The 12,500-nt window shown below is 42.7% G+C and overlaps 1 protein-coding gene across 1 annotated transcript in view; it reads right to left on the bottom strand.

Moving 5' to 3' along the window:
* The window catches only part of sorbs2a (sorbin and SH3 domain containing 2a), an 81,832-nt gene that overhangs the window by 65,551 nt on the left and 3,781 nt on the right, over positions 1-12,500 (bottom strand). The window contains exon 2 of the mRNA XM_080759592.1: positions 4,488-4,650. The gene's annotated coding sequence lies outside the window, so the exon portion shown is untranslated. The remainder of the gene's footprint in view (positions 1-4,487; positions 4,651-12,500) is intronic.

Raw genomic sequence — 12,500 nt, 5'->3', positions numbered from 1 at the left:
ATGGCTAAGAGGGATCCAATTATTAATGTAATCCGGCTAAATCATATACAGAGACAATCTGCATATTGTTGCTGTCCAACAGAAACCCATTTTTCAGGTTTTTTATTTTTATCTTCCATAAATCAATGCGATTGAGTGTGTTAAAATGTACCAATGAAAAGTATTCAAAAGGTATTTTGACGAAACCAGCTAACTCCATTGGACCCTCAAACTGTCTGCTAAAGCAGCTGCCTCCACCACCTCTTCTAATTAATTGACAATAGTCAGTATTAGTCACAATACCAACTTTGATGAGGCAGCATTGCATTGGTTTTAAAGGGGTTTTCTTCTTTTCCTATCTCTGCCAGACAACAGAGATATAAGATGTGTATTGATTACATCACATGCTATTTAAAATGTGTGAAATGTGTGAAAACACGGGCAATCATCTGTAAATAAATTATATTGTGTTATCACCTCTCTTATCTTAATGCTATAGTTTCCGCTGTGGTTATAAGGAAGTGGGGTGGGGGTATGCTTTACCATTCCTTTGGGTAAACTATTTCAGAAAAGCTAACACTATAGTATGAAAATGTTCAAATACTCTGAGCATTTGAACATCTTAAGTTCAGTGTTGACTTGGTGTTTTATAACTGATAAAAGACAGATTCTGGGCTGGTTTCAGTGCCTCTGATGCTAGCCTAAATCGCTAACTCTCAAGGTTAAAGTTGGGATGAACAGGGAGAAAAATGGGTGATTTAAATTTTAAACACACCAAAATCTAGGCTTGGAGGGACAGCAGTACAGATGTAAGACTGCGGCCATAATAACCACATTTTGAATTCCCACTCTGGGTGGAAAAATGTTGTTTGGTACAGTAAGTGAAATGTTTGGCTATAAACAAATATATATGGTCAAACAGACCATACACTGTACTGTAAACTCGATATCAATAGACAAAATCAAACTCGCCTGTCGTCATCCTATAGTAGGAAAATTGTATCGCGATCTGAATAGTAGGCCTTCAAGGAAGGTGTTTTATGTGCCGACTAAAGCATAAAAAAGGTTTAAGTCAATAAAATACTGAAATACGAGGGTGCCCGCTGGCCAAGTGGTCCAGGCATGCCACACATAGGCTTTGGCCTGGCAGCATGTTGCGTGTTCGAGTCCCGTTCATGACAACCTTTGCTGCATGTCTCTCCCATTCTCTCTCTCCCTCTTTCCTGTCTATCTTCACTTGATACTATAAATAAAGGCAGAAAAGCCTAAAACAAATCTTTAAAAAAATACAAAAAACATGAGTAGGCTACTGAAATACCTATCAGAAAATCAATACATTGTTTGCTCAAGACTGACTGTGTATCAGGACAGGTTTAGATTACATGCCCATACATAGTCTGAATTCCCCAGGTAGACTGTCAAACAAGTGAAGCGGGAAGATAAGGGGACGATGATTAGCGAGGGTGCTATATTTACTGCCATTAGACAGGACCCTTGACCTAAGAGGGAGTCTGAAGCACTGAGAGAACTCTATCGGAAGAATCTTAATGTCCCCTGTGGACACTAAAGCCAAGCGTTAAGACATTCCCAGCCACAAGTGCATGTCACAGAGTCACCAGGGGAGGATCTTTAACCGGGACCGTTCATTCAGCAGCAGAAGTTACCGATGTTGAGGCATTATTGAAGACGAGCTTTCGAATATAATATATATTTGAAAGCGGCTTCTGCAGGTCCCTTGAACAAAATACTTGAGAGGGCGGGGGGTCTTAATGGGTTAAGCCCCTAAATCTCTTACGCACGCACACACTCACACACACACACACACACACACACACACACACACACACACACACACACACACACACACACACCGATGAAAGATAGTGTTCTGTAAACATGTTGTATACTATACATTTTATATATTCATAATTGGCTGTCAGTGTTTTCAGTGTCAAAATATGCCCTTTTCTAAAAAGAAAGTCATCCCAATCACATTGTTTTAGGTATACAATCTATTACCCCAGCATTAAAATAGGCTTGATTCTTAAAAAGGAGAATGCACTGTAATGGAGATGTTTAGCTGTTGTAGTTGGTTTGGAGAATTTTATAATGAGAGTAACAAATGATTTGTAAGTGAAGCCCCTTCACCACAGGCATATAGGCATATGGATATGTTTAGTTTACCATTGAAACTGTTGAGGGTCAAACACTCTCAAGAGGGCAATGCTAATTGCCTGAATACTACAGTAAGTCAACACAAGTCTGAAAAGGTACCAATGCCAAACACTTCATGACCTTTGCTTTTGTTTGTGTTTATTTATTTCAGATTCAGTTTCAGGGCCAACACAGTCTACCACAAATAGCCATACTAATGATTTTGGCTTCACTAAAAGATAGCTTGTAATTTAATTATGATCATTATTAAAATAGTGCTACAACACAGCCAAAGTGTGAGTCAGGATTGTGTGTGTGTGTGTGTGTGTGTGTGTGTGTGTGTGTGTGCGTGTGTGTGTGTGTGTGTGTGTGTGTGTGTGCGTGCGTGCGTGCGTGCATGCGTGCGTGTGTGTGTGACGTGCGTGCGTGCGTGTGTGTGTGTGTGTGACGTGTGTGCGTGCGTGCATGCGTGTGTTCGTGCGTATGCAAGATTTGTCAGATCAAGGAAGTGGACATGCTTGTCTGTGAATGTAACACATTCTCAAGCCTGACGCTTGAGAGCCTTGCTTGCCTTTTTCTTTTAAATAACCTGCATCCTGCACAGGTCAATTAGAAAGACGGGCGTTGTCCTTGTTTTCGTCAGAGGTGTTCAAACAAATAGCCGCTAACAGGAAAGAATGAGGAAAAGGAGGGGAGGCAAATAGAGGGACAACAGAGTGGCACAAACAAGGGAACAGTCTGGTGAAAACTGAACCGGTGACGTTTCAGTGCATTCCTTTTCAGCTACTTGCCTCCCGAGAGATCTTATTCCTCCAAACTGGCACACTAAATAGGTTTATTCAAGACACGTAATCCCATAAATAAAACCCAGTTCAAAAGAGCTGTCAGGTAATGCAAATGTAACCAGGCAATTTGGTAACAAAAATGTAAAACAAAGCCACAAATTAGAATCAGATTAACAAAATTAAATAAATCCAAGACATACTATACAATTCATAGACATCCTACAGCGCAATCAAACCACATCCACCACAAAGAAACAAGCATCATTAACAAAAAAGATTTAAACATGTTTTAACAAGGAATAGGCTGTCGCTACTTCACTTGTTAAGTATTAATCAATGCTTGAGGACATGTTGTACATGGAAGAATATTGCACGGCTGTCCCCTAGACAGAAAGAAAAGCGAGAGAGAGTTCCCTGTGGAGTTAACGGGGGCCCCAACAAAGGCCCTCTGTGTGCAGCAGGTCACGGTAAAGAAGGAGCGAGCGAGCCGAGCCAGGCGAGCCGCGGACCGGGGGCTGGGAAACACCCCTCGCTGCGGACCCAAGGGCTCAAGGTGACATTCCACAACACCTCTGAGACCGGCCCTAATGGAGGGGTTGGTGCGTGGCTATTGTTGAGCAGGGAAAGAAGAGAATGTGAAAAAGGGGTGTGTAACGAGAGATGGATGGAGGTAGAAAGGAGAGAGGGAGATTCTGGGGCAATCCGTTGAAAGATTAAATACGAAAAATATAAAAAGATTGGGTGGCTGGCTGGTAGTGAGAGCATAGAGGGGGGTGGGGGTATAGGTTCAAACTTCCTTTTTCTTTTAAATGTGATTATTGACAAGAATCGGTTTTGACAGTGATCTGGAAAAGATAAACTGCTGGTTTCAACTTGATTCAGGGGACATGCTGGGTTTGTTTGTCACATGAGGGTATCATAAATGTGGTATGTCTGTGCGTAAAACATTTCAAATCTAAAAAGAAATGCGAGCTCAGTATTTGCCGGGACTATATGGGTGGAAACCGCTGTTTTATTTGACACCATTTTGTCCTGTCCACTCACAGAGCAGACAGAAATTTTATCCCTAGGGTATAATTGTGGGGTTTGGCGAAACAGATAAGTACTAGTTCCCTTTGGGTATTTGGTTTGTAACAAGTGATTGTGGTTTATAGCCTTTAAATTGCTTTCTCTTTTAAGAATGGCAGTCTGTGCAAAACTAAGTGTAAATGCATCACAAGAAAGTGAAAAAATTACATATATTGATAGAATTTCCAAACAATAATTGTATTGTTTGAAATGTGGCATGCAGTAGTATTTTTTAGTTTACCAGTAAATTAAAATATATATATTTCTATGGGAACCATTCACCAATAAATAATATTAAATAAACAATGTTCTACAGTGCATGTGTTTTTGCTTGTTATTGTATTAAATGTTCACGTTTAGCCTCAAGACGTAAAATGCATCAACAGGAGAATGGGAAAGCTCAACCGGGCAAGTCTGTATATCTTTCCCAAGATTTATCCCAGCCAATGAAAAAGCCTGACCCTTCTAGCGCAGGTGCAAGATACAGAAGTTAACTCTTACCGTCATAAACCCAAAAGGCCGGAGGCTTCGCCAAGCGGAGTCAGGTGCAGGTGAGCTGAGCTGCCTTTTACCTTCGTCTCTTGTCTCAAAAATTGTACCCTCCTTCCTAACGGTTTCAGATAGTCGTCTTCCTCCTGGCCGACCTTTAGATCCAGAGCCCAGCCTGGGAACCAACAGATACACAACAGAGCAGCGAGTCAGAGAGAGAGAGAGAGAGAGAGAGAGAGAGAGAGAGAGAGAGAGAGAGCTTCCCCGTTTGGGTGAAGCTGTGATCAGATAGGTCTATTTTCAGACACAGACAGCCTCGTCTATGGGACTGGAAAGTTACCCCCCGGTGTAGATGGAGGGAGGGGGGGGGGTTAAGTGACATGGGTGCACTGACTCTCTCTTGCCACACACGCACACTCAAGTGCGCACACATCAACAGGCTTGCAGATAGGCACACCTATTCAATCATACATGCACACACACAACAGACAAACACGCACGACTGCATTACACTCACACAAACGCTAAGAAAGATGTGTACCCCCCCCCCCCCCCCCCCGGGCCACGACCACCCATGCGCACGCACGCACACACGCGCACGCACGCACGCACACACACACACACACACACACACACACACACACACACACATTAACCTCCTCCCCTGGCATGGGTTATGCCAGCGGTGCAGCTCAGTAGCAGCCAAGCATGCCTCTGCCTAGATAAGCCGTGTGGTAGAATGATGGATGGCTGCGTGCTGCAGAGACGGGCCAGGGGATGGAGGTGTCAGGGAGCTTACACACACACACACACACTGCTCTCTCCTCGCAGGCCTTTAAAGCAGGCCGTGCCGTCAGTATGGAGGCATGACAGTGATCAACGTTCCCTCAAACTGGATGCCACCCGACACATGCTTCCAAATGCAGAGGAGATGTTCCGGGGTATAGGAATTGGGGTCGGCGATATGACATCACGATTATATCAAACTTTTGGCTCGATTAAGATGAAGGAAATTGTAATATTTGTATGCACTTTTTTGTACACTTCATAGTACTCTGACAAGGGTCTTTACTGTACTGTGTAAATAATATGGGCTCACTATTTTTGCATGACACCATTTTGCAAGAAAGCTTAAGAGGTTAATCAGACAAATCTATTTAGTTGATTTTTTGTGTCAAGTCATATATAAGAAATTTAAAAACAACGAATTATATCATAAAAAAACCCTGCTTCTCGATTATTCGATTAACCTACAGTAGTTGGTTAGAGATTCTAACAACTGTCAGAATGTCTTTACAGAGTGATCCCAACTCTGGCATCATGTCTTGCAGTGGTGGAAAGTAACTAAGTACATTTCCTAAGTACTGTACTGAATTATACAATTTGAGTATTTCCAATTTCCAATGATTTTACTTCTACTCCCTACATCTCGGATCCAAATATTGTACTTTTACTCCACTACATTTATTTGAAGACTTAAGTTACTTTGTAGAAACATACATTAATCACTTAGTTCAGACCTACAGTATGTACATTTCGGCCATTTGAAAATAGCCGATCTACAAGCTCACAATGTGTCGCTACCTTCTTCAACCTTGGAATTAAAGTACTAGTACTCCAGTAAGTGGGTGAGCCGGTTTAGATGAGAGATCATTGAGGGGGCAGTAGCTGAGCGCTCGAGCGCTAGTCAAGCAGAGCTGGAGCGTGAAGTGGTTGTTTTAAATACAATGTTTTCATCGAGAGCGGCGCAAATCAGCTTACAGCAATAACCACGTCTTTTACCACAAACATGTAAATTGTAAATAACCTTAAGGGAACAGTGACCAGAACGCGTGGTTTTGTGTAAAATAATGCATGCCCTGCAGCCAACCAGAATTGAGTATTCTCCATGGCCATGGTATATACTGTAATCAGTTCATTGTTTATTTCCATTATGACAGGCTAAAAACATATTTGAAAGTGTAATTAAATTATGTTGTACATGAAGTGACAAAATTGACACAACCCATATATAATATTGTTGGGTCCATAAATATGATAATATTTATGGACCAGTGGCAGTGGCGTCATGCCGTCTCAACATGAAAGCCGTTTTTGCTTTCTGCTGCTGACAGTTTGGATGGCTGTCAAGTGCACACATAGTACACGCACATGCGCACACGCACACACACGCACACGCACACTCGCACACACACACACACACACACACACACACACACACACACACACACACACACACACACACACACACACACACCTCAGTATATCATGTCTAGCTGTAACTCTGTAACTGTATACAGACAAATTAAGTGTTCACTCGCCTGTGTCATTAATAATAATGTTACCGCCATGTAATCCATATTGGAATATATATTTGGAAATGCAGACACGCACGCACACACGCACGCACATGCACACAGACGCACGCACACATACACACACACACACACACACACACACACACACACACCTGACCTACCTACCTACCTACCTACTGTACTCACGCAAGCACGCATGCTGCACGTGCACAGGAAACAAAAATACACAATGAATACATAGCACAGAGGGTTCAGCCAGGAGCAGCTCTTATAGACCCAGACTGCTATTCCCAGAGAGGTGATGTAATGGCTGCTATTAGCGCCTCACTTTTAGAGTCTGCTTACCCAGAGTTCCCTATACAGCTACTGTGTGGCAGGCTATTTGGACCGCTTCCATGGCTTCCCTTCTTCACACCCATATAGCAACACGCATACAAACGGCAGCACACAACAACAACAACAACATTAACCAAAACCATATTTTAGAACCAATAACCAATTTATAACTGATGAAGCAAGGTTATTTTTCTCCCCGCCTCTTGCTCCAGCTGTGTCTCATTTTGTAATTAACCCTCACGTGTAGACTGACAAGTCAGTCCTTGTTAAGTCATTGTATCCTGTCACTTGTTTCAGTCTGTTTAAGTTGTCTGCATGTTCACCTGTCTTCTGTATTAAAACACCAATTAATGGGTTTTGAACACTAACATGCCTGGCTGTCCTGCGTTTGGGTTCTTCTTACCTCACCTACACGTGACAGCATGCGCATGAGCATAGTGTGCACAGAGTTGACGGCCAAGATGATCGAGGGGAAAGGCTTCCGTGAGCTGATGGCATTTCTCAAATTATCTTCGCCGTGAACTTTGTGCACACTATGTGCAAGCAGCTCACTACTGGCCAATCACAGTGGGCTGTGATCCGCTATACTATAACTATTGGGCTGCGGTGGGATCCAACCCATAATAACACCACTCTGAGTTATAAATAAGACGCGGATGAGAGACATGCAGTGTGCACAGAGATTTGGAATACATTTGACCATTTTTTACAGTACATTAACGTTTATAACATTTTTGAACAAGCCATTAAAAATACTAACTCTGTCGAGTGCCTACTTGCTTGTTGCATACAAGTATGGCCTATTAGTGCGCAAGCAGAGCGTGCAAGTACTGTCGACCGCTACAAACTGTCAAATCTCAGCTTCTCTGTGAAAGAAACATGAATTACCTTCATGTTCTTCTTTTGAAGAACTGTTGGAGAACATGAAGGAACATGAAGGTATTTCTATTTAAGCATTTCAAATTCATGGATGAGTGACGGCTTTCGATGGTGACGTATATGTCGATCAGTGTCGGGTGGATTAAAGGAAATGCCTCTATGTAATTTGTAAGTTGATTAGCGGTATACTGTGGTTACTTTGCGTATGCCCCGTTTGATGCGTATGTATCGTAGCAGCATATGACGTCAGGGTATAAATGGTACAACTAGCTCTCAATGATGACGTAATAAAGTTGTGGTTTAAAGGACCCAATGCCAGGGTGTAATTGGTTTTCGATGGTGACGTAATGACGATATGTTTTAGTGTCGGGAGGATTAAAGGTAATGCATGTATTACATGTATTACATGCTTACATGTATGTAATCTGACACCACTGCCATATCAAGCACAAGTAGTCATTACGTAATACGCTGGCACGGCGCATACGCATCAAATGGCGACGCACTGGACGAAAACTATTACTTGCGCGCTCTGCTTGCGCATGTAATAATTAAGCCCCTCCTATATACAGACTCAAGCAAATGCCCTTACTTTGCCATTTCAATTGGAACCCTTTTAGGGGGTCTGGCTGGTGGCTCAGCCAGTTAGTGCCCAGACCATAATTTTCTAGTAAGCATGAGGACCTGGGTTCTAGTCAAGACACATGTCTTGCTTTGCATGTCTCTCCTCTCTCTCTCTGCCCTTGGATTCCTGTTTTTCTACATTGACCTATCTGAATAATAATTGAAAGCATGAAAATGCCAAAAAATAAATGGCAGACAGTCCAAGCTGAGAGATTGCGTAGGATGCTTGCCAGTTGCCAAGCGACCAACGGTTACACAGGGATACTAGATGTGTTGCACTCCATCAAAACTGTTGGTTGTTGAACCCTCAGTATCTGTACGTGGCCGCCTCCTTTTTCCCATCTATAGCAGATATAGATGCCGTTGTGAATATGTACGCTATAGCTTGTATAGAGTAATCTAATATTTTCACTCTTATCATCATACATGATCATGCATCATGATCATGCATCATCCCATACTAACATCTGACGTAATGGCAAATCCTGAGACGGGGGGACAAAATTTAGCAGACATTTGACCGGAATTCTCTTACCGTGCTCAATGGCAAATCTTGAGACGTGTGGGGACAAAATCTGTTATAGAAGGGGCTTAAGGGCCTTAAAAATGCACAAGAGCTAATGGTCTGCATGATGTCACGTGATGTCACAAGGCGTGACCATATATGGAGGCGTGATGTTACGAGGTGTGATATGGCCATATATTGACATTACCATATATGGGGAGGGGCCCCTGTCGATGTAGTCTACGTCGCGGACACATATATGCCCATATATGGAGATCAGTATTCAGTGATGATGTCATGTGATGTCACGAGGCATGGCCATATATGGAGCTGTGGGGTGACGGACCGACGGACTGACAGAAAATGCATGTTTTCATAGTAAATGCGACCTGGGTCGCAACAAGTAACTGTTATAGTCCACAATTAGAACGTTTATATATACTCATCTCTTTTTATCACTCTTTTCAGTGTATGCAATTTGACAAACACAACACAACTATCCAAATAATAACTATGAAGTAGAGACGGTTTTCCCGCAGGAAAAAGTTAAAAGCATTCTAGTTCTAATTCTAGACCTGTACAATTCTACATTCAGCAGGTAATAACAGCTTTAGTGTGTAAGCTAATAGACCTTGACAAAAGTGAAGTGAAAACAATTAAGCTAATTCTGCGCAAAAACAACAGCTTAGGAATTCTCTCATTAAAGTATAGAGAAACTGATTTTCTCCCTCTCCCTCTAGCGGCCTCTACCTCTCATTATCTCTCTTTTTTTCTCTTTCTCTCTTTCTCTCTCTCTCTCTCTCTTTCTTTCTCTCATGCACGCACGCACACACGTGCACACACGCACACACACACGCGCGCATGCATGCATGCGCACAACATGCACACACATGCACATACGCATGCATGCATGCATGCATGCACGCATGCACACTTTGACCTATGAGTCTCTCAGGAGTCCACAGGCTGCATCGACATGGTTTCCCAAGAGCACTTTTTCAACACCCAATTCATTATGAGCTGCTGCTCATTATGAGCTGCTGCTCATAATGAATTCCATTCCCAGCTAAGTAAGTGACAGGATATAAAAAGCTGTACAGTAGCCTAAAGTGACCGCAGCTTCATTTGGAAGGAACCCCCCAAAAAATCATAATAAAATAAACTAGAAAAATGTGTTAATTTGTGTTGAAATTAACTCTGATAGTGTCAGTTCTAAAATGTATTTGTAGTTTGTTGGCCATTATTCTAGTAGTCTTTGGTATCCTGTCTTTGGTATCCTGTTGTGAATCACTTTGTAATCATGGTTTGGAACTTTGGATAAATAAAGCTTTGCTTAAATATTTATAGAGACGAGAATGTCAATGTTTTACTGCTGTGGAAAGATCGAGAATCTGTATAGAATTCGAAGTATAGATATAGTTTGTGCTGATAACCTCAGCTGTCTTTGCCTTTTTTCATCAATACAGTTTTGGAGAGGTTACCAATTCTTCCCTGGGGTCATCAGCATAATCAACATAATCACTACATTAAATGAAAAATGCCACCGTCCATTTAAAATGATTACAAAGCTCTTCAGTGTAAAAAATGAATAAATAAAAACTTGTCTGCTGCCCTGCAGAAATGTTTACATCTCCAATCTCATTTAGGCTTCCAGGAAGATATCTCATTTCCAAGGCAAAGCACTGTAAATAAACAATAGTTGCAGTAATCCATCAGAGCTCACAGCAAATGTCCCCCCTGACACCTCCATAGTTGGACCCACACACAGACACATTTCCTGTTACCTCGTTATGGCAGCCAATCAGGCTCCCACTACTCACTCACAAGCCTCTATGCGCCGTAACCGGATCCCAATGTTGGCAACAGTGCCCAGGCCCCTTGGCTTAGCCTGTGTCAGCCTGGGGATTTGCACATCTTTGAACGGTGTAGTGTGTGCAGGGATGAGCGCTCTTTCTTTAGCCGCAACACCTCCTTCATCAAACGGAGAGACAGAGAGGGCTGCTGCCAGGGGGAGGGTGTGTCACCGAGCGGGGACGTTCAGGAATTCGGGAACACAAAGCGCTAACGTCCTACTCTGACGCTCTTACACACAAACACATGCCTAGTATAGTGTGTTTACAGCCAACTGCCTTGGCCTCGATTTTCTTTTAAACCTTGACACTGTCGGTGCACCTACAGTATATGGGAGTTCTTCTCAATGGGTCATCGTGATATCCGGTTTGTATACAGAAGTATACAAAGCCATGCTTTGGATCAATTTCATCTGCAATTTCTGTGTAAAGACATGGGAGGGGAGGTTTGATATTTGAAGCCATGATGTTGCGATTATGTGGCAAGCACCAAGGACCCCCACTTGAGGTGTATTTTAAATTTGACCACGTTGTTTTCCATATACAGTACATTTGAGCCGGTAGTTGTAAGCGAACATTTCGTGCACAGTTCAATTCGGCAAGTCATAGACCGTGGCGCATGCTGAGCATGCGGAAGCACGGCCTACGCCCGTGCTCCACGGCCGCGAAACGTCACCGACCCGGCGACCCTACCCGTGCCTTTTCAACCCAGCTCTGTGGTTTCCCTTTCCGTGATGCGATGGCCTCAGAATATACACAGCACAGAAAACAAGTGGGCACAGATTAATTTGTTTGTGTGTCTCACTCGGATCGCACTGCAACACAGACTTGTCAACTTCTAGTGATGAAACAACTCAATTCAAATAATGGGCTATCCTTGCAGAGCTAAGCATTATAGAGATTTAATAGGAGCATGTTTAATTTAACGAGGCCTCTTCTTTGTACACTCTTAAACTGACAGCATCTCTGTAAAGTGGCAATGCTATTTGTTTTTAGTGTGACAGTGATTTATTATGCATGCACACGCACACAGGCACAAGCGCACACACACATGCGCGTCGCACGCACACACACACGCACGCACACACGCACACACACACACACACACACACACACACACACACACACACACACACACACACACACACACACACACACACACACACACCCCTCCAACATTATGATTGTTGACTTAATCTTTCATTTAATAAAAACAATTGTCCGAATGGCAAACAAACCAAATAATGGAATTATGTATTTTTGGAGTACCATCAGCTTACTGAAGACCCTCTCTAGCAATCTTAAAGTGGGAATCACCCTCATCCACACCAGTGGAGTAAGAATAAAGAAATGGGATTTTAACTAACAGAAATGGTTCATGGAGATGGGGGCCTCTCTTCTATGGGAAGTTATCACAAGGTTGCCAGGACAGCAATTATAGCCTATGTTTTGCAAGAGAAAGACTGATGACACTAGGGCATTTGAGACAGTAACGTACAGATGAGCTGCGATG

Source organism: Protomyctophum bolini (assembly GCF_963924005.1).
Source record: "Protomyctophum bolini genome assembly, chromosome: 3".
In the NCBI taxonomy this organism is placed as follows: domain Eukaryota; kingdom Metazoa; phylum Chordata; class Actinopteri; order Myctophiformes; family Myctophidae; genus Protomyctophum; species Protomyctophum bolini.
This window is presented reverse-complemented; position numbering and strand designations above follow the sequence as displayed.